This window comes from Onychostoma macrolepis, chromosome 14, assembly GCF_012432095.1.
Source record: "Onychostoma macrolepis isolate SWU-2019 chromosome 14, ASM1243209v1, whole genome shotgun sequence".
Taxonomy (NCBI): Eukaryota; Metazoa; Chordata; class Actinopteri; order Cypriniformes; family Cyprinidae; genus Onychostoma; species Onychostoma macrolepis.
Window position 1 is genome coordinate 14,963,604 of NC_081168.1, and position 27,463 is coordinate 14,991,066.

General features: G+C 37.5%; 1 protein-coding gene across 6 annotated transcripts in view; it reads left to right on the top strand.

The window, feature by feature from the left end:
• lingo2 (leucine rich repeat and Ig domain containing 2) overlaps window positions 1-27,463 on the top strand; it is a 319,995-nt gene that overhangs the window by 121,407 nt on the left and 171,125 nt on the right. For 3 of the 6 annotated variants that reach the window (XM_058798129.1, XM_058798130.1, XM_058798128.1), the window contains one exon: window positions 24,132-24,220. The gene's annotated coding sequence lies outside the window, so the exon portion shown is untranslated. Of the gene's footprint in view, window positions 1-20,363; window positions 20,376-20,807; window positions 20,967-24,131; window positions 24,221-27,463 lie in introns of those variants that run through there. The other 3 variants (XM_058798126.1, XM_058798131.1, XM_058798127.1) reach the window with 2 other exon arrangements.

The following is a 27,463-nucleotide window of genomic DNA, read 5'->3' on the forward strand; positions in this document are numbered from 1 at the left end:
TGCAACCACTCAACCAAGCACAATCGATTCACATGTGCAGAATATCTGCATATTTTGCTTCTGGCTTCATTGAATTCAATTAAATATCTTTCAGTATTTGGGAAATTTAACATCAGAAAGTAAATCAATGGCCCCTTGTTACAAAACAAAGTACAATTTGAATGGTTTGTACATTATAGATATGTAAAACAGCATTTTTCATGATCCCTGAGTTGTTATTGACAGAAGCCCCATAGTGAGCGTCTGTGTTTGGGAGTGTTTGCCATCTTTATGTGTGTGAACATCTTCCTGTCAGCCCTCTCAGCATTTACCCTGGGGGACCAGTGCATTCACACGTCAGCCGGAAAACTGACAGTGAGAGAATGACAGCAGCACTAGAGCAGAAAGACATGCATTAAGTGTCTCTCAAAAAAAGAAAAAAAAAGAAATGGTGACCATGAATGCTGAACTCTACCACTTAGCTGTTAGAGAAGGCAGAGTGGAAAGGAGGGAGGAGAAGACAATGATTAAATAGATAGATAGAACACGATGGTAGTGAATGCAGGCCAGAGTGATTCCTGAGCTGGATAATGGAGGGTTCCCACAGCAATGTGATCACATCAGTGGAAAGTGCAAATGCTCTCATGAAGTCTCATGTTGAAGTGCAGCAAGCTCAGTCAGTGAAGAATTCAAGGACTGTTTGGTTTCTGGTGATTCGTTAAAAGAACAAACTCAGGAGATTAATTTGCATGTGAATCAGACATTACAGTACACTTCACTTCACTTGTACTGACTTCCACTACAGTAGTTTTACTGTTTTTTAAAAAAAAGTTGCTTTCTTATCATTATTTTGTGGCACACCAGCATTTTTATTTTATTATTTATGGACTATGTATTCATATTTTGTGTTAGGGCATGTGCATGTTTTAAATATATAAATTATTTAATTTGTTTAATTTAATTAATTAATTAATTTGTTTGTTTGTTTGTTTGTTTTAGTCATTTTAGTGCTTCAACTTGAATGTATTTATTTCAGCAATCGCCAAGGCAGCATTTCTAATTTTCATTTGTTTATGTTTAAGTTTTTCATATAATGTTTATTTTATTTAGTTTAGTTTAGTTTTGTTTTATTTGTTTTGTTTCCCAACTTTACTCATTTTAATGCTTCAACTTGAAGGTATTTATTGCAGCTGTTGCCAAGGCAGAATTTCAAATTTTCATTTAAGTTTAAATTTTTCATATAATGTTCTTATTTTATTTTATCTTATTTAGTTAATTGGCAGTCGTTGTATAATTATACATATGAAATATTACATCAAACCCACTTAATAAAGCTTTACAGATGCAAGTGCTTGTAAATTTGTAAGAATTGTACTAACATATGCTGCATAACAAAGAATGCTTTGCTTTCAATCTATTGTCCAGAGTCCATATAATTTCTAAGGATATCATGTCAAACAGGGCGGAAGAGAGTTTGATAGGCCTTGTATAAGTATACATAAAGGGTGTAAGAAGCCGGGCTTTTGTTAGTGATCCTCTTGAGCTTCGGAGATAAGAGGGGATGGTAATGCTCAAAATCAATAAATAAATAGCACAGAGTATGCTCCTTGCACAAAAAGACAAAGAGTGAGAGAGAGGTTCGTTTTTAACGGCTCCTCTCAGCTCTCCCAGTCTTAGATGCTGTCTTCAACTGCATTATTTATTAACGGGAGCACAACATCCAAATCGGGGCTTAAACCTGTTTCTCTCCTCTCCCCTGGAGCCTGACACAGAGCTGGTAACTTGGACAAGTAATTCAGGAGAATGAAAAATATCATTAAGGGTCATACTGATCCCCTTCCAATATTATTTCTCTGTACATCACTCTCATAAAGACGGAGTTTGCCTAGGGTTGGAGAGTGGGATCACGGGAGCTGTGCATACATTTCTCCAGAGAATTAAAAGATGAAGGTAGAGGTCAGCGATGGCACTTCCTGACGGTATAATCCATCAAAAGAGAGTGAGTTGTCAAACAGATCAGCTGATTGAATGGTGGGGATGTAAAGCATAAAAAAACTTGGTGGTTTAGTGATTGCATTGTACTGATTTATTTTATAAAGCCTTTTATTATGTTCTTCTCATTGATCATTGGTGTGAATTAACAGAATGCTTCTTTAATTTGCCCTTTGTTAATATTGTTGAAACAAGCTTTACAGAACATACCAAAGAATGAACTGAAAATTGTGTGAAAAATGTCACCCATTCATTCTTTTGTGTGTGCTCATAAAAAACATGATTGCAAATGTGACACTGGCTTTATACACTAGTTCAATAAATAAGAAGTTTATATTGTGTGACACAATATTGTCAGTATTGTCTTTTGTGTTCAATTTCACAAACGAAAATAGTTCCAAACAACACAGCGGTGTTTCTTTACCGAATTAATCCACATTTTTTAACAAATTGAAATGAATGACTGAATGACTTACTTACTGTATTAAGTGTGTCACTGACTTTCCTGCCACCTACATATATATATATATATATATATATATATAAATAATTAAATAACTTGATATTTCAGTATTCAAGAAACTTTCCCATGATGCCCATTTATTACTGTTATTTATGCAATGTTTAATCAAAATATTTATTTCTAAAGCTCCTTTTTGAAATGTCTATTCAGTGCTTGTCTCACACACACACAAAAATTATTTTTTTGGAGGTTAATTTCCATACTACTAATGTTACGCCAAAATTGATGTGCGATGAATTTGTGATTAATTCAATTCAAATTTTAATTGCTTAACAAACCATAAAAATAATATACAATTTTATTTGTATTTATTTTTAACACAAAAAAGGAGACATGGTAGTAAACAAGTTTACATGCTTTTGTTGTTGCTGTTTGATGATAGTGCTTTGTGATTGTCCTTGTTTTGTATTTGAAGTGTTTCCCCAGTAAAATCTGCACTCTCATTGTACTGATGACCAACTCAGATTCTGACATACGCTTCCATGGATGAATAAAGTGATTCAGATTCTTCTGATGTTCAGTAGATAGATTGTGATCGGTTAGATTGTGACCTGCCGCATACAAGAAGATGAGAGACTTTTATCTGTGCCTGATCACTGCCTCTCGTTGTTTATTTATCCCACTCTCTTGTGTATCCCTCCCCATACACATTTAGACTAATCCACCTCTTCACCAAAGTTTATTTTTTTTATTTCTGGGTAAAACATGAATCAAAATGCATGCATCCCCTAGTAGCATAACAATTCAACTTGTCTCTCGTTTTGACATTCCCCACCCCCTACCTGTATTTTTGTCTCGCTCTCTCTCTCCAGCCTTCCTCTCCAATCTCAACTCCCTTGTGCTCCTGTATATCAGTTTGTTGGGAAGGCAATAAAGAGATGTGACGGTGGAGGTTGTGCACTCAGTGTTTGATTGACAGGGCAATGTTCCAGGGGAAGTGCAGGGAATTGATCTGAATATTCAACATGATAAGCACTAATTCATCTCTTCATAGCTACACGGTGACAGTCTTGGATTACTGATAAAGAGTAGAAAAAAGCTGAAAACCTAATTGTGTTTGAGTAAGTGTTAATTGCAGGCAAAGTGGAATACTCCATTAAGGGGGGTTCTCTGTCTTTCACTAATTCAGAAAAGGTTAATATATATTTACTCAGAAATTTCAAATGAGTGAAGTCAGCCCTCTTAAAACATCCTCTTTAGCCATGACATTAATTGATGAGTGCTTCACTCACCTTGTCTAAACATGAAGTAAAATACTGAAAATCATTCATGTTGAAGTATCTACTGATTGATTTTTAATGAGAAATAAATAAGTCCACCTTTTCTATAATGTAAATGTGCATTTCCTGAACGTTATGTATGTATGTATGTATGCATGCATTTAGCCTATAAGACAAATTTATTACTATTGCCTACATAGAACATCTTTGAGGTGGTATCTCCAAAACAACTAAAAAAGATAGGTAGGTGGATGGATGGATGGATGGATGGATGGATGGATGGATGGATGGATGGATGGATGGATGGATGGATGGATGGATGGATGGATGGATGGATGGATGGATGGATGGATGGATGGATGGATGGATGGATGGATGGATGGATGGATAGATAGATAGATAGATAGATAGATAGATAGATAGATAGCATAATCAGTCATTGTAAAAAAAAAAAAAAAAGTAATAATAATATTCTGTGTAATAATTATATTAAAAGTTTTCCAATTTGTATGAATGGCAATCATAGCAGAATTAAAAATGTTCATCTTAATTTAAATTTTGTGTAAGTTTGAAAGTATGTTTGAGCTGTCTTTTTAAAATTCATTTAAAAGCTAATTGTTTTGATATTTTCTGATTGTTATGAGGTGTGAATTTAGCAGAATTAAACCGTTATGATGTCAAATTGAATCAATTCATTACCAGCATTAAAAGAAATCAATCACATGCATTAATGTGTTGATTCTGACAGCCTTATTAGAAGCAGATTAACCAACACCTGGTACCAGTGCCTGCTGCTTTTCTGTAACAAGCAGTGTGCTACTCACGGAAATGACTGAACTTGTAAATGTTTCAGACTGATTTATCTGTAACTATCAAGTAGGCCATACACACACATACTTGTTGACAGAGGAGAGGAAGTGAGGGGCAGCACCTTTGATTAACTCAGAAGCCACTGAGCACAGTGTTTAAAACAAGACATATGGTCATCTCAGTCAGCTGTGTGGCTGCCCAAACAGACAGCCATTCCTCCATGTCTCATTGGCTTCAGTATTGATGCGTCTAGCAGAGAAAACCTGGAAGGGAGGGGAAGGTGGTGTGATGCGGGAAAAATTCCTCCACGGGACATCTAGACACCTCCCAGTGACCTATCCGAACACAGACACACGTGTTGTATAGCAGAACATGACAGTGATGTCAGTAAGTAAATTGATTTTATACCTTATAAGGCATTTTTTTCATGAGGTATGTTGTGTTTGTATGCATTGTGAAACATTTCTCGTCAGATGCTTGTCTTTGGATTTTTCAATTTAGAGATTGATGTTCTAGACTGTTCAGTTGTTAAATTCTTGTGTTAAAGGTGTCGAAATATGACAAACGTGTTTGGATGCATCTCCAGTCATGCATGTTTCATAACCATAAAGCCATGTCTTTCAGAATACCACGTAACTAGAAGAGAACAATCTATTTAAAGAATCGTGTTTTTGGTCAATTATTTGTTTTCTTACTGGATGAGTTGTTCAGAACATCATGATGTTCCAGTGTTCCGGTCATGTGGATTTTTGAAACATCTAAAGTGTGAAACATGCATCAGGAACACATATAATTTGTCAAGGCAGCCTCGCTGTAGTTGACAGTGAAGATCACAGTGTTCATCTGTTTGATCCATTTATTCCACCACTGTTATGGATGAGAGAACTGCAGTAATGAAATTGTCTCAGCGCTGCATAATTCCCTAGGCCTTCAGGCATCGTCTTGCTAAAGCTAGACTGAAAAACATCACATTTAACACATACAATGTTTTGATAAGGTAATTAGGTAACTGCATGAAATAGCACTTTGGTCTTTGTTTTAGTGAAAAGATATCTGTCAGTTTGTTGCTTTTCGTTATGACCTGCATTATATGACTAAAGATGACAACACAAATAAAAAAAATATCGGAAGGCCTACTGAGAATTTTTTTTTTTAAATAAATAGCTTTTTTATTTTCTTCTTCTTCTTCTTCTAATGTAGTGTATCACTGGTTAGTAGAATGTACTTTTATCCCAATGCTTATATAACTCTGGCTCCCCGAAGACTCATAATTGAAGACCGAAACATGAATGCGTGTGTTCAGTGTGCGCGTGTTCATTTATCTGCAAGCACAAGCATGCTGAAGTAATTAGTTTGACTCAGTCCTCATGGTCACTGAGTGTTTGACTGTTGAACTCGTCTGGCGCAGTTGAAATGCCAAAGGTCACCTCCCTTCTTTACGCATCCCTGATTACCACCAGCAATTACCTGCCAGGCTCGACGTCTCTTCTTGCCTCTCTCAGTCTCTCTTAACTTCTTTTCAATAAAAGTAAACATATCAGGGTCAGGCTAGGTGTAAATATCCCTTTTTCCACCAGAGTGCCATTCAATTCATCCATGCTGACTCTGTCCATAATTTAGAAATAATTAGCTCCTCTCTGTGCACTGTGTCTGCAGTTCTCCTCCTCTTCAAATGCACTCTCCCCAGATCAATCAGACTAATTGCTTTTAAAGGGACTAATCCTATAAACTGGGCTGGTCTTATTTTAAACTCTATATTGGGCCCCTGAAGACCCTGTCAGCCTGAGCTGATTTGGATTCAGCACGAGTCATCGGCAGCCATCATCGCTGAGAAAGGGCAGGTCAAAAGGTTGTGGCAGCAGAGAATACCTACAACCTAAAACAGGTCGCATCAGAGCCCAATTTGTGCCCCAACAAGACAAGGTGCTTGCTGCACTTACAAGGGCAAGGATGTGTTTTTTCATCTGAGATGAAGCTCTTATGGCCAAGAATGGTCTAGGGGGCGCAGGTCAGCTGGTTTTAGCACAGGCATTTACCTGTTACTAGATTGCAATGGCTATTGATTTATTGGATGCACAATTTAAATTACTTTGGTGAACTGTGCTATTTTCCTTTTTAGTGCTCCACTAAGATGCTTAATATTCATCTTTCTGTATTTTTGTCATTTGAAAAGATTTAATTTGGCTGTTTACAAATGTTGTCAGTCAGTGCATGTATTGTTTTCTGCCATCTGTGCATGAAAATCAACATCCTGCTATGTGGTATTTTGTTTTCCGCAATTGTGATTCATGTATAAACATGTCAAACATTTCACTTTTTTATGTGTTGTTTCATATCCTTTTCCACTGTAAAAAAAAAACAAAAACAAAAAAAGGTTCCAAATTAACCAAAACAGAACTGGCTCATAACTAAGCTTCAACAATGCAAAAGAATCATAAATTAATATACAGTTGAAGTCAAAATTTTACATACACTTGCAGAATCTGCAATGTACAATTTTTTTAGTATTTTACCAAAATAAGAGGGATCATACAAAATGCATGTTATTGTTTATTTAGTACTAACCTGAATAAGATATTTCACATAAAAGATGTGAATTTACAAAAATAATTTATAAAAATTAACCATTTCAAAAGTTTACATAAACTTGATTCTTAATACTGTGTAGTTACCTGATTTTTTTTTTTTTTTTTTGTAATAGTTGTTCATGAGCCCCTTGTTTGTCCTGAACAGTTAAACTGCCTGCTGTTCTTCAGAAAAATTATCCAGGTCCCACAAATTATTTGGTTTGCCAGCATGTGTATTTGAACCCTTTCCAACAATGACTTTTGATTTTGAGATCCATATTTTCACACTGAGGACATCATGTGCAACTATAACAGAAGGTTCAAACACTCACTGATGCTCCAGAAGGAAAAAAAACGATGCATTAAGAGCTGAGAACAGAATGAAGATGTGTACATTTTTCTTATTGTGCCTAAATATCATGTTTTTTTCTTCATTTAGTACTGCCCTTCAGAAGCTACTTACATGTTTCCCAGAACACAAAATAAGTTAAATTCACCCTGATCTTCAAATTCAAAAAGTAAATTAATCTATTATTTTCTCTTGTGGACTATATGCAAGCATCTTTTATGTGACATATCTTATTCAGGTCAGTACTAAATAAACAATAACATGCATTTTGTATGATCCCTTTTTTTTTTTTGTCTTCAGCTGTATGTGTCACATTATAAAAGTAGTCCATACAATGAAGTACAATTTAAATAATTATTTGCGAAAATCCTTACCTTGTTACGTAGTATTGCTAATGAAGCACACGACGAGGGAGAATAAACCAAACAGAGTCTTTTAATAATAATCCAAATCAAGAAACAGAATATCCAGTAGCGAGGGGAACAAACACGTAGATCAAATAATAGCAGACAAATAATCAGGGGAGAACACAGGCTTTAAATACTCAAAGTAATCAAGGGGAAACAGAAACAGGTGAGCTAATTAACTAATCAAGGGAACTAGGTCAACATAACACATCGCCCCCTCCCGGACAAAGGTAGTCCAACAGAGGAGGGAGGGTGGAGGCTCTGGAGGTGGGCGAGGAGCTGGAGAAGGGCAGGCAATGGGGAGGGGACGAAAGCAAAAGGAGTACAATACATAAGTCCATGGGGGAGTGGAGGGTGGGAGGAGCCCGGAACAGGAGGAACCAGGTGGTAATCCAGAGGCCAGCCAGGATGGCGGCCCACGGTGGAGTTGACGGTGGGAAGAGTCATGGTGGAGAAGGGTCCGACGACACCAGGGGACCGACTGATGGAGACTGAGCTGCTGGAGCTGGAGACCCAGGTGGAACGGAGCAGACAGAGAGCCGGGGCAAAACTGAGGATCCGGAGGGCCAAGGCAGAGCTGAAGGCTCAGGCGACTGAGGCGGAGGCAGGGATCCGGAAGACTGCGGTGGAGCCGGTGCGACTGAGGATGAAGGTGGAGCTGGAGGGAAGGAGGAGCCTGACAGAGCTGGAGGGATGGAGTGACGAGGCAAAGCCAGAGGAGTGGAGTCCCGAGGCGGCGGATGGTCGACGACTGACCAAGGCAGAGTCGGAGGGACGAGGGAGCCCGGTGGAGCCAGTGGGATGACAGGCAACGGTGGAGCCGAGGTGGAGCCAATGGGTCGGAGGACCGAAGTGTAGTCCAAGGCTCGGAGGCTAGAAGTGGAGACAGGGGATCCGCATGTCTGGGCGGAGCTGGAGACTGGAAGTCCCGAGGCGGCGGAACAGAGCGCATGGCAGGCACTGACTGAGGGTCTGACAGGCATCAGCGGAGATTGAGGCGAGGAACTAGCTGGTTTGAGAGGAGGCTGGAGAGGGAGGCTGGGAGGGAACACAGGAGGACTTGAGCTGGACAGAACCAGCGGAGATGCAGGAGCACAGGTTAGTACTTCTCCAAACCAGTCTATAAGGTCCATCTGGAAGAGGTCCATGAGTTCCTCTTTATAGCTCCCAGAAACCAGATGCAGCTCACCCTCAGTCACTAAAACTCCCGAGGACGGACGATGTTGCCGGCTCACGCACTTGGTCAGACGATATTTGAGGCTCGGGCTCTGTGGCAATGATGGGCTCAGTCGCAACGGGCTCAGGCTCTCCGTCTGCAGTGGGCTCAGGCAGTCGCTCCGTGTAGCAGGGTGATGGATGGCTGGTCTTTGTCTTTGTTTCGGGAGTGGGACTGGAGATATCCTCCTCTGAGGGGCAGATGGAGAAAAACAGTCCATTATTCTCCAGCACCCACTCCACACAAGCGGCGAAATCCTCTTTGGGACCGTTCGCTGGCAGGTGTGCCTTACACCGCTTGCTCAAGCTGGAGATGTAGAAGACGCAGAGCGAACGGTCGGGGAAGTGGGTAAGGCACGCCAGATCTAGAAAGTCCCTGGTATGGTCCTCCAGCGAACGGTCCATCTGCTCCAGGCACAGGAGTTGGACGGCGGGCAGATCCATTCCGGGAGAGGACCGTGAAAAAATTTAAAATAAACAGAAAGAAAAACACTGCATAATTACTCACTTTTAGGTCTGCTATTCTGTTACATAATATTGCTAATGAAGCACACAACGAGGGAGAATAAACCACACAGAGTCTTTTAATAATAATCCAAATCAAGAAACAGAGACTATCCAGTAGCAAGGGGAAGCAAACACATAGATCAAATACAACCCCAAATCAGAAAAAGTTGGGACAGTATGGAAAACGCAAATGAAAAAAGAAAGTAGTGATTTCTAAATTTACTTTGACTTGTATTTCATTGCAGACAATATGAACACAAAATATTTCATGTTTTGTTTGGTCAACTTCATGTCATTTGTAAATATACATCCTTTCCTGTCATTCAGACCTGCAACACATTCCAAAAAAAGTTGGGACAGTAAAACATTGACCACTTTGTAATGTTGCCATTCCTTTTCACAACACTTAAAAAGACGTTTAGGGACTGAAGACACCAAGTGATGAAATGTTTCAGGTGTAATTTTGTCCCATTCTTCTTGCAAACAAGTGTTAAGGTGGGCAACAGTACGGGGTCTTCGTTGTCGCATTTTGCGCTGGCAGGCCAGTCAAGTACCCGTACCATCTTTCTCCGCAGCCAGGACTTTGTAATGTGTGCAGAATGTGGTTTTGCATTGTCTTGTTGAAATATGCATGGACGTCCCTGGAAAAGATGTCTTCTTGAAGGCAACATAGTGTGCTCCAAAATCTCTATGTACTTTTCAGCATTAATGGTGCCATCACAGAAGTGCAAGTTACCTTTGCCAAGGGCACTGACACAACCCCATACCATGACAGACCCGGGCTTTTGGACTTGTTGCTGGTAACAGTCTGGATGATCCTTTTCTTCTTTGGTCCGGAGCACACGGCGTCCATTCCTCCCAAAAAATACCTGAAATACTGATTCATCTGACCACAGTACACGTTTCCACTGTGTGATGGTCCATCCCAGATGCCTCCGAGCCCAGAGAAGTCGACGGCGCTTCTGGACACTGTTAACATAGGGCTTCCTTTTGGCACAGTACAGTTTTAACTGGCATTTGTGGATGTAACTACGTAAAGGTTTGCCAAAGTAGTCCTGAACCTATGTGGTGATATCGCTTATAGATGAATGACGATTCTTGATGCAGTGCCGCCTGAGGGATCGGAGATCACGGTTGTTTAGCTTAGGCTTGCACCCTTGTCCTTTACGCACTGAAATTCCTCCAGATTCCTTGAATCTTTTAATTATGTTATGCACTGTTGAAGGTGAAATATCCAAATCTCTTCCTATCTTTCTTTGAGGAACATTGTTTTTAAACATTTCAATCATTTTCTCACATATTTGTTGGCAAACTGGCGATCCTCGGCCCATCTTTGCTCCTAAAGGACTAGACCTTTCTTGGATGCTGCTTTTGTACCAAATCATAGTAGCAATCACCTGTTGACATCACCTGTTTCAAATCACATCATTATTTAACCAATTTACCTCATTACTAGCCCTAAATTGCTCCTGTCCCAACTTTTTTTGGAATGTGTTGCAGGTCTGAATGACAGGAAAGGATGTATATTTACAAATGACATGAAGTTGACCAGACAAAACATGAAATATTTTGTGTTCATATTGTCTGCAACGAAATACAAGTCAAAGTAAATTTAGAAATCACTACTTTCTTTTTTTATCTGCGTTTTCCATACTGTCCCAACTTTTTCTGATTTGGGGTTGTAATAGCAGACAAATAAGAACACAGGCTTTAAATACTCAAAGTAATCAAGGGGAAACAGAAACAGGTGAGCTAATTAACTAATCAAGGGAACTAGGAAATTAGGTCAACGTAACACACCTTTAGTGGAATAATAACTGTTAGCCATTATATTTTTGTTAACAAAATTAACAAAACACTTTGAACTGAACTAATCCTTTATTTCCCATTATTTATCTTTGGCTTCATTATAATAATTTCCTATTTGGGAATATGTTCAAAGATTACACATTTGAACTTGTTTGAGGAATTTGGATGTTGAAAATTTAATAACATAACTTCACTCAAATAAACAAAATCAAGTAAAATTATCTGATCTTCCATCACTAAAAACCATTGCAACCGGATCATTGAGTTTACACTTACATTTAGCAGACACTATTATCCTAATTTTCCTAAATAAGGAACATCATAAGCATTTTATTATAAGAGCCACAATGTTTGCAATGCCAAGTTTAAGTATAAAATGGATTACTACACAGGCTAGAGCAGAAATTAAATTCAGAGAAGACGAGAAAGAATTACAGATCAGATAAAATTGATGAATCTTTCATACTGGTTTTGTGAACTGGAGCAGCGAGTCATTGAAAAGATTTGACTCCTTCTGACTCAAATGATTAAATTACAAGTCAGGCACATGAACTCTGCAGACTCTGGATTTTCAGTGAATAACTCCTTTCCTTAACCAGACACAAGGCCACACTACAGTAATGGCTGTTGTGGAGGTTAAAACAACAACTTTAGGTCTAAATCATGTCCTGACACATACAGGCCCAATGGGAACCCTCATATTAAACATTAACGTAGAGATCTAAGAGGGGGTGGTTTTCTGACAAGCCACAATTCCGAATGTCAAAGCACAGCAGAGAGCAGTTTTACACCACTGCAAGCACACAGACTGGCCTTAAAGGCACCAGACGCTGTTCTGATCACCCCTATGCTTGAAACGGTGAAGCAAGAATACAGCTGCTAGCCATCTCATTGTTAGGCCAAGTTACACTACAGTGAAATCATTACCATTTCACATTCACTATATCAGATCAGACTAGCACTAGCTTATGTAAATGCAGAAATTTGGAAAGAATAGCTTGTTGTATTACTTTTACTTGAGGGGAATCTCTGATAGCATTCCCTTTCATGTTAGTGGCAGTTGCTCAGCCGGAAGTACACAGCTGCCACGTTTACTCATGAATACTTATTTTTGGACTCACATGTGACTAATCATTCATTTCACACAATTTCAGAACTTATTTTGTGTTCCACAGAAGTAAGTCATACAGGTTTGGAGCAACATGAGGGTGAGTAAATGATGCAAAGCCCTTTAAGGAGAAAGAAATCCATATATTGAAATAAGGATGAGCATTACTAAATCAACATTTATTTACTGTTAATAAAAATATACACTAGCATCCATTAGTTTTCCTCGCCTTTGGCTCTAAAGTGAACTAAAATAGTAACTTATCCTCTTTTTTATACTTAAACTAAAACATAGCAGCCTGGATTTGTTAATGAGGAAGCCTCCCCGTGCAAATTAGGCCACCAAATATATATAAATGCGTGTTCGTGTGATCTTGTACTTGACAGATATGTTTTCCATTTGTCAGAGGTGCAAATTAAATAAGCAACCCGATGTTTCCTCTGTGTGTTTTGCACCACGTCTTGCTAATGATCACTGGTGTACAGTGTGAAATCTTTTTTCTTTTTTTCACATTTATTAGCGTTATTGGCAGGTAAAAAGCAGGAGAAGGAATTTAAAAGGTCAAATATGCACATAAATTAGATTACTGGTAATGATACACTAATTAATTGCAGATATGTGATGCTTGATTTTCCAGGTGTACTGCAGTGGTGAACCTTGTCTGAATGTGAAAAGTGTGAAGTCTCTCTCTCTCTGAGCCTTTTGTGGTTTAGTAGGCCAGTGAGATGGTGTCTGTCCTTCTGAGGTCACAGCAGGAAGCCTTTGATGCTCATTTTATTTACAGGGCCTGAACAGGGTCACCCTCGCTCCTATCTCAGGAGATTCAGTGGATTTTGCGCTTACGGTTTTCCTGCTGTTCCTCCTCATGGTTTGTAGAGTTTAATTACCTCTCTCTGATGAAGAGTTTTCAGTCGAGTTTGGACCATTTATCGGCTGTTGTGGTCTATCATGCCAGGTTGTCTGCTCAGTCATTGTTTTTGGAAATCGGGTGCTATTATCTGTAGTCTCCCAGAGCCTGGCACAGGAGGAGGTTATTGTTATGGCTGTTGCCATTGCCAAGCAAACCATTCTGTCTAAATCCTTGAAATTATATTGCAGACGGGAAAAGCAGAATTTTAAAAAGGAGTCGTACAATAGGGGCAGCGAAATTTTCTAGAGAGAAAAATGGAAAAACTATCTGGGGATGCTCACATAAGTTGTCCAGAAACCATTATTAAGACAATGGGAAGAAGAAGCAGTAATGTGTGCTGAAACTATGACATGAGCCAATGCATTTGCAAATAAGGAAAATTACATTACATTACATGCAAATTTGTTTCCCTCTCTGTTTCTCTCGGTCTGTCATATAGAATTATGAATCCTGCTCTAATGTATTTTTAAATAGATTCCAAACACTCTATAATGTGTCACTCAGTAGCACTAGCACTGTTTTTTAGTGCACGTCTATATGGCACTAAGGGACTTCTGATCATGGACTGAATTTGAGAAAGAGCCACAAAGTCGCTTCTTGTTTTGTACCATGTCTGTTTATTTGGCTTCATTTTGCGGTGATTATGTCAACATCAAAATGTATGCGGTTGTCACATGAGATCTGTTTTTTTCCCCTCAGGCTGAATAGTTTAATGAAAAACGACATGACGCATGCATACAATAAACCTGGACTGCAAAAACCCCAGTGAAGGACTCAAATACACAGAGATGTGAACTGCACTCTTCACACTTTGTGTGACAGCGAGCTGAAGTCAGAACTTGCGCTAAACAATGTAGTACTGCTATACTAAAAGTCTCTCTCGAGTGGCACAATATCGGAATGTACACAACATGCTTTGCCCTTTCAAGTTTCAGTAAATGCTCTGTTAATTGAAATCAATAAGAGGAGGAAAAAAATTGATGCATTTCTTCACTTTTATTATAAGAAGTGAGGCAGAGGCCATTTAGTTTTCATTCACTAACCCTATTGATTGCCGGGCCAATAATTGGTTTCGGGCCCAAAGTAAGCTTTTCACCCCATTAAGTTCCACCACAGGTTCTGCAGACTGAGTGAAGCACAGCCTTAATCATTATTACCACCTGCCTGGTCATTTCTGCACACAGTCAGATAAAATCACTCTGATTATGGATTCCTCAGTTCTCTGCGTCTGCTTATGCCCACCATTTGCATAATTGTCAGATGGACAACGTAGCATGAGGCTGTAGGTGGAATTATGGGAGACAAAACAGAGGGAGAGTGAGGCCAAAGTGTTAGTGCATGACTGTTGGCTCAGAGAGTCTGTTGTCCTGTCCACTGTCTGCCTGCCTTTGAGTGGTTTAAGCAAAGAATGTTAATAATTTTGGTGCTTCACAGAGTTTTTTTTTTTGTTTTGTTTTTGTTTTTTTGTTTTTTGTTTGGGGGGAAACAAAGGCTTTAAAGAAATATGGAGTTCTATCTATCTACCCATCCATCCATCCATCCCTCCAGGAAGTCAATAAAAGATAGATAGATAGATAGATAGATAGATAGATAGATAGATAGATAGATAGATAGATAGATAGATAGATAGATAGATAGATAGATAGATAGATAGATAGATAGATAGATAGATAGATAGATAGATTTCATTCATTCATTCATTCATTCATTCCCAGTCAAACTACATCCTCATACCAGGCAATTTCTTTAGAAAGATTCATAGATTTATACTGATCTTAGAGACTTCAAGATGGATTTCCGGCCTTTGGAAGACATCAATGATTCGGTCAGGACGTATATGTCAACAGTCATTGATCTAACCATTCACATTGTTGAGAGGTGAAGATTCAATCAGCTGTTTAGCCACAGAGTGCCTATCTGTCAGTCGGTGTCAACACTGCAGTCAGATGCAAATGCTTCACCACCGGAGCAACAACATTCTTCAGCCACATCAACTAGCTAATCACTTTTAATATGAACAACTTTAGAAAAATATATGACAAGTATCTGCAAATTGTTTGAAGCTCATATTGAATTCATGGAATTCATAGATTGATTTTATTTGTAATAGATGATATGTTCAACACCGTCACATGTAGTGTATTTAATGCAGTTAACAATTTTATCTAATTTAGCATTAATAAGGTTTCATTCTGTTCTGTGATTTCTAACAAGATGTGCACAGCACATATGCACACAAATCAGTAAATGAGTGAGATGTGTTAATTTTACACTGCAACATTGAATCACAACACTGTTTCACTTATACTTTTATGATAATTACCTCACCTTTATTAGTCCTGGATTTCATGAAAAATACATTTTCTCTTTAAAAAGGTCTTTCTTGGACAAAGTTACTGATAACTATTCAGTGACTTTGAGTTCTGACAAGTTCTCAAAGTTATGTCTCAGAAGTTTTAGATGATGTCAATACTTCGCTATTTTACATTTCAGTGTCTTTCAGCATATGCAAATAAACAGCCAAAACAAGACTAGAATGTATTTTTACAAGAAAAAAACATATGCCCTTGCAGCCAAAATGTGTAACCATGAGTACAAAAAATAATGTAGATTTGTTTTTTTTGTTTTTTTTTTCTAGTAACTTCCTTCTATAAACCATTACAGTTGTTAACTTATGTCAAACACCTATGTACACACGTCTCCTTTGTATATCTTCTGTTATTATTGTCTGTTATTATTTAAAACAATGTTTTTATCTTTGTCAGCTTTATCATTGGCATGGCAAGTCACATTATGATAGAGTATGAAAGCATGTTGAAGATTATGTTTCAGATTGGAGTCCGAGTGAGGAATCTCAAATAAGACGAAAGCTGAAAACAGCATTTCCATTGTCAACTTGAGAAAGATGGCTATCCACTGGATAAATGTTTGGGCTCTGGGGTTCTGGTGTGACCGTCTTCACAAACAACTGATACAAGCTGTTAGTATTCCTAAACGGCTCCTCAGAGCTCAGCTTTTAGCAGTGTGCCCTTCTCTGACCAGAAAAAAATGGTGAGGAACTACAAAGTGAAAGCCTTCAAAATGTCACCATTTGTGTTTAGTTGAAGAAAACAAGTTTGGAATGACACGAAGTTGAGTAAACGATGAAGGGATCTTGATTATTTTAAAATATGCATTCAAGATACTGAATGAAAATGAGACATTTTACAGTCTTTGGCATTTAGTTTAGTTGCAACGCACTGGGAACACTGTGGGTCAATTCAGAGCTTAAACTGTGATCAAAAAATCGGCTGTGAATTCAGGAAGTTCCCTCAGGTCAAGTGTTTGTTCTTCAGCACGGGACAATATTATGACTTCATATGGGAGAGGGAGACAGATTTGACAGAAAGGTCACCTGTTACAGCAGAAATAGAGAAATTAGGAGATACTGAAAAACAATGCATTTCCCCCCCAGCTTCAGATATAAAAATAATAAAGAGTTTGCATGCTGAGTTTGAAAGCTATTTGAGATGAAGTGCTGCAGGCAACTTTCCGTATTATGACCAGACAAGATGATGTAAAGAAAAGAAAGATAGAACACTGAATAAATAAAATGATTATGTCAGTCCATAAATTATTTATGTCTCTGCCTCTTTGAGGAGACAATATTTAGTATATTTAGTAAGATTTTCTTCTAGGAAGATCTGCAAGAGTGCAGTGAAGTTACATTGCAGACGTTTGTGCTGAATTCTGTTGCATGAAATACTCATTGTATAACCTACTTATAAAAAATTTAAAAAGCCATCTATAGTCTTGAATCTCACTTTATATTCATAGCGTTATAAGTGGCGTTCTGTGCAAGCCTTGTAAAAATGAGTGCAGGTGGTTTCAAAGTGGACCTATTGTACTCTGTTATTTATGTTGTTTACATTTAAATTGCATTTCTAACCTGGCAGCCATGTTGTTGTATTAATCCAGAAGCATTTATTATATGTCACACATAATGATGTGCAAATCTGATACTCAAACTAATTGGGCCAGCTGCTAAGCAGCAAAAGGCTACAACCCAAAGAGACAGAAAGAGGATTAAAGATTCAAGAAGCCCCTCTTTATTTACACCTCCTGTGAGTTTATTGTATTTGAAGATTCACAGTTAAGCTCTAATATTTGGATTCTGCTTTTGTCTATCTGGATTTATTAGAAAATAGTCATCAATTAAATATGAATAAATATGAACACTGTTTTTTTTCCTCACCTTCATCTGCACTGTGTATGTGTGAATAAGTGTCTGTATGTGTCTGTTCAGCTCTCTCTGTTAAATCAAGCAGAAGTGGACGGGCGTTTTGAAGGCCCTCGACTGACCCTCTGCATAGACATGATTTGGGAATCCAAACTCCCCACAGAGGCTTGTGACATTTGGAATACAAACGTCTGAGTTTCTAGCAGAATGCCTGTCTGATCCGGCTCTGTCTGACAGTGACAGGACTGGCTCTTCTGGGAATGTGTGAACTTTGTCATTACCTGAGCTGCCTAATTACTACCAGGACTTCCTTATTTCAGATATCTGGTTGATGAAATATTATAAATGTACCAATTTACAGCATAACACTTTAAAATAGGCTTGTAAAAAAGATAGGCTTTTGAAAAAAAAAAAAAATGTTAATTAGTTTTCTGCTAGGACAAGTTTAAGGACGTTTCCTTTAACCCTAAAATGCAACAATGCAATGCATAATTTAAAATACAAGTAAAACAATTAAATAATGAATAATAATTTCACAACATTTATTAAACTTGGTTAATGTTTATTATTATGGTTGTAATAAATTAGAGTGATTAATCAGCATATTATGAAATTTATTCAATTATTTAATTTTTTTATTAAACGACAGCCCTAGTTTTTAGAGACATCCTTGGCATTTGGATTCAAAGGATGCTGGGAAAAAACAACTGTTGAACTGCTGCCAGTAAATAGAGTAATAGCATGTGTCAACATGCATAACATTCAAACATTGATGGATGCTAAATAATTCAAATAAAATGACTTGGCACAGTGATTATTCTGAGCATTATAAACCGCTGCGGCTCAGATGCCAAGAAGTGAGATATTTCCTCTGTAGATTTTAAATGCCTTTGCTGCTTATGGAGGCTCTGGCATTTTCTACAGGACAAATGGCTTACTGAGTGTACATTTCCTGACCAAGAACTTCCAGGCACAGCATTTGAGCAGAACTTGTCATTTGTGATATTCATTTTTCCGTTTGCATTTGCTGTTGTGGTGTGAGTAGGCAATGGTGGATGAAAAGTATTTACTTTTGATTGCACTTGTAGTTCACCCCAAAATAATTTACATTTATTTATTTACACTTGAGATTACTTGTTTTGTGGTTTTGAATGTGCTGATGTGTATGTGTACATCTGTGCATTTGTTTGTATGTATATGCAGATGTGACTGTGTGCTTGAAAAAGCTGTTAAAGACACAGCATAACTATAGTGCTGGTGTGGAGCAGCGTGTGTGTGATCCACCAGTGCAAACAGAACAAGTGGGGGAAAAAAATGTCCAAACAAGCAGTGCCTGCTTGAACCACCACATCACAAAAAGCCACAACACTGCAGTCAGGGAGAGATAGTTCAACACAATGAAGCAGCCAGCAGAGCATCAGCATGAACCGCCAACAACATGCAGATTCATTGGGATGAATCCAAGAATGTCTGTTTTACTGTTGTGTAGTTTGAGAGAAAAAGAAAATCAACAAAAAGAAACAAGGCATAAATAAACAGCTCCATTGTGAAGCAGCAGCGGTTAATGAGCAAACTTCATGCATCCATACTAATAGGTGTTAGTAAAGTCCAAGACTACTGAGACAAAGAGCCAGCAAAGATAGATAGATAGATAGATAGATAGATAGATAGATAGATAGATAGATAGATAGATAGATAGATAGATAGATAGATAGATAGATAGATAGATAGATAGATAGATTTTTCTTTTTTTGCTGTATAGGATCTTACACACTTTTATGAAAATGCCATACCCATCTGCACTTTCAAATATTCCTTAATTTTTCAATGAAATCTCACTTGTTTCACTGCCCATGAAGTGTTGTCTGCTGTTTCCTTTTTGCACACTCTAATGGACATTCCTACGGCAAACAAGCCTTTTTGCTTATCTCTCTTGTTTACTTGTAATTTAAACAAAAACATTCATTTTGAAAAAAAAAAAACACAACACATTAAGCCTGAGTTAATTAACATTTAATAAAGAATACAGCAAGCCTATTATCTCATTCAAGGCTTATCCACCAGGAAATAGGCCATTAGCTTCCTTTTTTCTTAACATGCACTCGCACACACTTGTGTGTTTCAGATGAACATATTTCACTTAATTTACCTCAGCAAACTTTCTAACACAAATGCTTCAGTTTTTATTAAGGGACCTTTTACTGATTTTAGTCCAATTAGTTTGTCTCTTAATGTGCCACATAGTGAAAAGCAATGTTTTCAGCTGAGCTAAAACAAAATCATTACTATTTACATCAAACAGGGACTGCTACACTGTAAATAAATGCATAATAGAGGTGTAATATTCTGCTTGCTTCAACTAAACACGTACCTTGCATTGCACTCTAAATGGAGTTAGACTCTACTTAAAGGCAACCACAGTGTTACTCTCAAGTTACTAATGCAGTTTAAAGACAAAAAAAGGTTCTGCAGACAATTACATAAACACTCTCAGCTAAACTGCAGGTGTAGGCTTTCACTAACAACATAGCACAACAGTGTTCAGAAATAGTGTAGCAAAACACAAGCAGTAATAACTGCTAAGTGTTTTTCAGTTTGAAACTAATCAAATAGAGAAGTGAATCTTGCCAAAAAAATAAATAAATAAATCAGGCAAAATGTGTTTAATCGTTTATTTATTCTTTTTTTTTTTTTTTTCCAGGCAGACAAGGGGGCGAGTGTTTGCTTACTCATCTATTGCTCGGTAATGGAAACACAAAGGTGGCTAAGCTTTGATGGGATAAAGAGCGGGGATTGGTATTAGTGCTATAGGAACAAAAGATGGGAAAAGATGAAAGTGACAGAGAAGCTGAAAGAAGAAAAAAAAAAAAAAAAACAGACCCACAAAAACACACACTCATTCCTAATTGGTGAATGATAGTTACACAAATATCAAACGACATGTGTAAGCGGGTACTCTAGTCCACAAGAGGAGGCTGAGTCATGTTGACAGAAAACAGAATCTGAGCAAATACCTGGAGACACAAAACAAACTCATTGGCACATTTAGGCCTATTTATTTACTTACTTAGCCTACTTAGATATTGTTACTCTTCTTTAAATCATTAGTTTATTATAATTGTTAGTTTATTTAGAAATCAATTTCTGCACGTTATATCGTTACCTCTAGGTGGCGACAAGCGAGTAAGTCTTTATGAACGAGTCATTTGAGTCATTCAGCTAACGGATCTGATCAAAAATGTTGATTCATGCAGTAACGCCAGTGCAGAATGTTGCTCGGAGACGGAGACGCGCAGCGAGTTATGGCGGAACAAAAATAGACAAAGTAACCAGCGATATCAAGTGAAAAAAGTAGGTTATTCAGTGTTAACCTATTGTTTCATAAATGTGTGTTGTATAAAAGCAGCCATGCTCTTGTTCTGAATGAGATGGGCTGTGCTTACATGGATGGGGCAAGATCTGTGGATGATTCATGGAACAGCGCTTATGCTCATGTAATTTAGATAATAATTTAACATATAATAATAGCATTATTATTATTATTAGGTGAGACCACTCAGGAACTTATAGATCACAAACTGTTTTTCTACCAGCCTCCAACTTATACCTTTGAAATTTAAAGCCTTTTTCTAAACTGAGGAGGCCTTTTCCCTCCTATTCTTATTTTTCTTCTTTTTCATTCTACATCTTCCACTTCTTTTTCTTATCCCCTTTCCTTCCTTCCTTCTATTCTTTTGTAAGGTAGCTAAACACATTTGCTCCTTCGATAATGTCCGCTCCTGTGAGGATCCTCATTAGGTCTGTGCTCTAATTAATCCTCCTTGATTTCCATGTGGCTTGCTCTCTTTTGCACTCTCTCTACCAGCCCTGCAAATCCTCACATGGTGGATTACTCTTGCTCGTGGGTGGGAAGATGAAAAAAAAATGTTCACTAGTCATTTACAAGAAGCACATTTCGGTTCTAACGCCCACCTCTGGAATTGTAACGAAGGAAAGACCTTTTCATTATCTGTTCATATAACAAAAAACGGCAAGAGAAACACGCCAGCTATGACCTCTGTGACTGTCATTTGGTTGATCCAGAGAAGAAACAAGTATATTTAGGCTGGGTGGATATGAGTAGACGGGGGTGAGTAGGCTATACTCTCCTGAGCATAGTAGGCTTATGGGTCTCTTCTATGACTTATCCTCTAGTGGTGGTCAGTCTTTCTGTACCGAATCAATCTCAGGCATTCCCTGTCTGCCTCCAAAGCCCTCTAAAGGCCTTAAAGCCATTGAGAGCCCTGCACTGATGACCTGCTCACATCTTCCAGAGTCGACCATCTACTCCACAGCTACAGAAAGAGACTCTCACTTCCTGTGGCCCTATCTCTATCTACAGGCTATCCCAACATGATCTCATAAGAATACATAGATATTTGTGGTGTGGTGTGGTTGCAATACACATAAATCACATAAATATGAAGTGTCTTACAGACACTGAAGGGTAAATAATTGAATGCATTGACTGCTTCTGAAAAGTAACCATCATTCATAAAGCATTTGTACATCTCAAAAGCTGTTGAACAGCTTTTGAGATGTACAAATGCTTTATGAATCCTTTTAGGTTTGTAGAATATTGAATACGGAATCTGAACTTAAAAATGTTAAAATGAATAAAATGTATATATTTCAAAACTACAGTTAAAGTCACTGTAAATGTATCTGCTTTTTATATTGTTGTTAGGTTTAGGTATGGTTGAGATATAGGAATCAAATATACCTTTTTAACTGAATAAGTTTACAAAATTGTGATTATAAATTGTTATTAAACTGTGTTAGTATGTTTATATTGTGTTTCAGCACGCATTCAAATGTACAAACATTTACACTAAAAGTTAAAGTTAAAAAAAAAAAGTTAAAGTTAAAAAGTTAGTTTGGATTTTTTAATGTTTATGAAAGAAGTCTCTTGGGCTCACCAGTGCTGCATTTATTTGATCAGTACAGTAAAATCATTATATATGGTCCTTCACACAAATTATTGTAATATGCCTATTTACCAGCTTACCCAGACTATATTGTAGTGTACATGTAAATATTACATACAAATTCACATAAGATCAGGCTGAATACCCACAATCATCTCTTCTTTCTGATTAAACAAACCTGCAGACATTTCTTCCTCTCATCATCCCAAAGACCCCACCGAAAAAAAGAAAAAAAAAATGGGGCCTTAAACTTTTTGAATTCTTTGTTCATCCTAATAAATTGGACAGATGGGCTTTGAACGGAAGCTGACTTTGTGGCTTCATCTCCATCTTTCATCTCCAGTCCTATAATAATGCGACCGGTTGCAATGGAAGTCGATCACTCTTAACAGTAGAATATGTAAATCCCGGCACTGGTGGAAACCATCAATCCTCCATATTGAGTGGTAATGCTGGCATGCAATTGAATGTCTCTCTCATTGCAATGTACTTTAATCTTCATAATCCTGAGGTTTGAGGAATACTCTAATCCATAAGCAAGCGTTGCCACATATATTCATTTTCAGCCCTCCATTGGAAAATGGCACTCAATTGGAAGTAAGTGGTACGCATGATGGTGGTTTTTGATCGATAACCTCCACATCTAGCTGCTGATTGAAATAGATATTTGCCATGGAGTTGTTTCTCTCCATAATGATCTCATTTCATATTCTTGCCTCAAACAGTTCCTCGCCCCCTGATGCATTAGGCAAGCTGTGCACAGAGCCCACCCAGCATAATCGCGCAAGATTGACGGTGGCGAAGGGAATGCTAGCTAGTTAGCTCTTGACATGGGAGATAACCTTATGGAAAACATTACATCTTATCTGTATGTCTCAGGAGAATTTCACCTGCTGTCTGTATAAGGCCAATTTGTGGTAAACAGGACTTACCTCAGGGGCTTCCAAATAGATATACTGAAAAACATCTCTGCACTATATGACCCACCGTAAAACATGCCTGAATACCCAGATAATCATCTCCATCATCTTTTAAACTTTTAAAACAGCTCATTACAGGGCCAGTTAAATTAAACACCTTATTCTAGGAAGCATTTGTAGGCCGCAAAGTCAAAATATGCTCTTGGGTCAGGTGCCACTGTTTCTTTTATGTAGACAAGATAAATGCTGAAAAAAAGAGTCTGTTGTGGTTTAGATCGCTTATTAACCCAACCCAGCCTAAGGCCAAAGCAGAATCTCTTACAGATGGCATAACATTACAGTTCAGTTGCTGAGCCGGAAGATACAACGGTTTAATGAAACAGCAGGAGAAGACTGTAGTTTGCCCAGGAAAACCATTAGGCAGCAGAGTCAGTGTGGGTTTGAGGCGGTACATATGGTCAAATGTCTCCCGATTGTCCAGGAGCTTCTCAAGTCAGCGTATACCACAATATGTTCATCCATGTCAGTGTAACCGGGCATCAGATGGATTTTAGATGAAGAATATTTATCTGCTTGTTATTTTCAAACACAGTAAGATAAATAGCTTCTGTCGTTTATCTCATTTGCAGATCCTGCTGTGAATTCTGCTGTTGCAGCGGTCTTCTGCAAGCAAAAATTCATCCCACACTTTGGCATCTGGATTCAGAAGGCCTGACAGGTAAGATACATTTTAATTGTACTGAGGTTCTGTGGATAAGTGAAACTCAGGGCTCAACAACAAAGATGGCCTGGTGGCAAGGAGCATTTCGGACCAGTTGACAGAACTCTAACTTGCCCTTCTTGGGCAATTGGTCTTGATCTTGTTCATTTTTATGCCTTGCAAGCTCAAATATGTAATTTTCTGTGATGTGTTCTTCTTACCAATATAATAATATCAAGCTGTATGGATTTAGAAATAAATAAATAAAATAAAATAAAAATAAATTTATTTATTTATACATACATTACTGAAGAAAAATTTAAAAATAAATAAATAAATATATATATATATATATATATATATATATTTAATATAATATAGAATTTCTATATAATTTATTAGTCTCACTTTCTATAGTCTTTATTGTGCATTAAATGTAAATGGTTTTCTAGAGAGAGAGAGAGAGAGAGACAAACAAAAAAAACAAAAAAGTTTAATTATATTAGTAATAATAAAAGAACAGTTGCTTTGACTGGGCTGGCAGGAAAAAAAAAAAAAAAAAAAAAATATATATATATATATATATATATATATATATATATATATATATATATATATATATATATATATATATATATATATATATATATATATATATATTGTTAGGTCCTGAAAGGACTACAGTAATATAAAACTAACAATTTGTAGACAAGTATAGGCTTACTTTGTTGCACATGATTGTTTCCTGCTAATAAGTCTGCAAATGCTTTTGAAAATGTGACAAAGGGACTGGGACCAAATGCCTTTGCCTAACCTTCTTCTTCATATGAAGTCTTGTTTCTCCTCTGTTCTCCTTCCTCCTGATCCGCTGTGTCAGTATGACATTTTCTTCCCAAAGGGCACATGTGAGATGAAATTACTCTGAGGTGTCAAATACGTCATCTCCACATGTTTAAATGCCCAGTTTCAAATGCCAGCGTCCGCTAGTGGAGCATGGCGCAGTGAACGTTCTGGCCACTTGCAGTTCCTGTCACGTTTCTGGTTTGTGCTTCAGTGAGGAACATGAAGCAGAAATACTCTTTGAAATGATTGAGAACATCTAGGTAAGAGACAGTAGTTGTTTTTCATGTGGTTCCTTTTTTGTGCTTGTTTTGTTTTGTGAAAATGAATTTAAAGAGGGGAAAACTCATTACCTTGAGGCGTACTAAAATTAAGCATTTGGTCGCTCTTTTCTCGTATTTTTAGCATCTGATCCCTTCCTGAGCCTGTGCGCTCTCTTCTGTTTCATCCTTCCATTTGTTTCCTAATGTAGTAGATGCTGAGAGCTCTCACGCTCTCTTACAGACTCGTCAGAGGAGTGCCAGCACTCTAAATTTTCCTCCTAATTCAGCCATGCTGCAATTACACAAAGGTCTCAAAGGTGAAACATTTGGAAAGACCATGACTGCAATGAAAGTCTCAACATAAATGTGTATGTGGGATTCCTTTTCTACAGTGCCAGTGTTGCTATTAGAATGCTAAAACGCTGTGTAGAGCATGTGCATTGTTGAAACTTATTGGAACAAAATATATTTGGTAACACTTTATTTTAGTGTCCTTGTTACACGTTACATGTATTTACATTATAAAAACAATAAACTATGCATAATTACATGCAAGTAACACTATGCCAAACCCTAATCCTAACCCCAACCATAGAGTAAATGCATGTAGTTAATTCATATTACTAAGTACTTAAACGTACACCGTAACAAAAGACACCTTAAAATAAAATTTCAACATCTTTTTACAATTTTAAATTGGAATATTTCACAATATTTCTTTGACTGTATGTTTGATCAATAATGGCTCTCAGATGTTAGGCTGACCAGTAGAATTTTTATAGTCATCAGTACTGGGCAAAATTCAGAATGAAAGAATTAGCTGCCTCTCGATTCGTGAGTGTTGAACTGGCTTCACCCCACAAGAAACTGAATTGGAATTTAAATTGAAATAACAGGAAGCTAGCTTTTGTTCTTTGAAACTTCAAAACTGCATATTTGAACCAGACTTTGTCAAGGTGGCATATATCTTTGTTAAATTTAGATTTTCTGCTTTTGTACTTGAAGTTCTTTCAATTTATTTTGAATCCTGTTTGCTACCTCCCGAATTGTGTTGAAATTTAAAAGGCGTTCTTAATTCATTTTGAATGATGCACAATTCTGAAAGTCATATGATCTCATCAGTAATGCTGAGTTGATGTTTAGAACCAGGGTTAGAAACAGATACGGCTCACTTTCACATTTAGCAGACAACATCATCACTCCCTGCCAGTTCCCCTCTCACTTTTTCACTTTTTAAACTTTTAACAGATCTTAAAGCCAAAAATAAACTGGTCTTATTTTGTATTTGCACAACACATTGTCTGTTTATATACAGTATATATATTGTTTTTTTGTAAAAAAAAATTCTCACCAATTAGCCTTTTTCACAAGAATCGGAAATTACGTCAGCGCAGGGTAAAGTTAGTTCTGTTACAGGTCTGCGCCTATTATATCAGTGGGCCCTTTTCTCAAATAATGCTTCTTACCTTTTCTGTTTTGTCTGTTTTCCAAGTTGTTGTTATATAATCTATAAAGAAATATAATTTTACTTGTTTGTAACTTATATGGCCACTGACTCGTGAGATAATGCGCTTAACATAGCGCTGGATGGATCTATTCTCCGTCTCCAGCAAAGTCCCTTTTTAAAATAGTCTTTGATCTCCGGTACATTTGAGCGTATTATCTCAATTTACTCAGTCATTTCCCCTCGAATCACCACATCGTGATAAATTACTTCAAAATGACAACATTTATGTCCAGATGCACATTTTTCCATGAATACATTAAACAATTCTCAGTCCGTTTGAAGCATATTAAACTCAACACAACAACGTAATCCCGATAAAATAGGAACAAATCCATGAATCATCAAATTAATATGTATTTCCCAGGGCACATTATACAACGTATATTTACTCCATCACATTAATGCAAAGGAGAGCAAGTAGAAAATTCAACATTACTTTAATAATAATAATAATAATAATAGTGAAAAAAATCACGAGTCATAATGCACAGCCAGCACCAAACGGACAGAATGGCAAAGCTAACTGAACTGCCACCATTTAGAATTAAACAAACTTGTATTTGTGATGACCCGAGCTGACCAAACAGTTAATTGTGAAATGTTTGCACTTTGTAGAGTACAGTACCGGCAGTTCAAGCATTTTCATAGGAT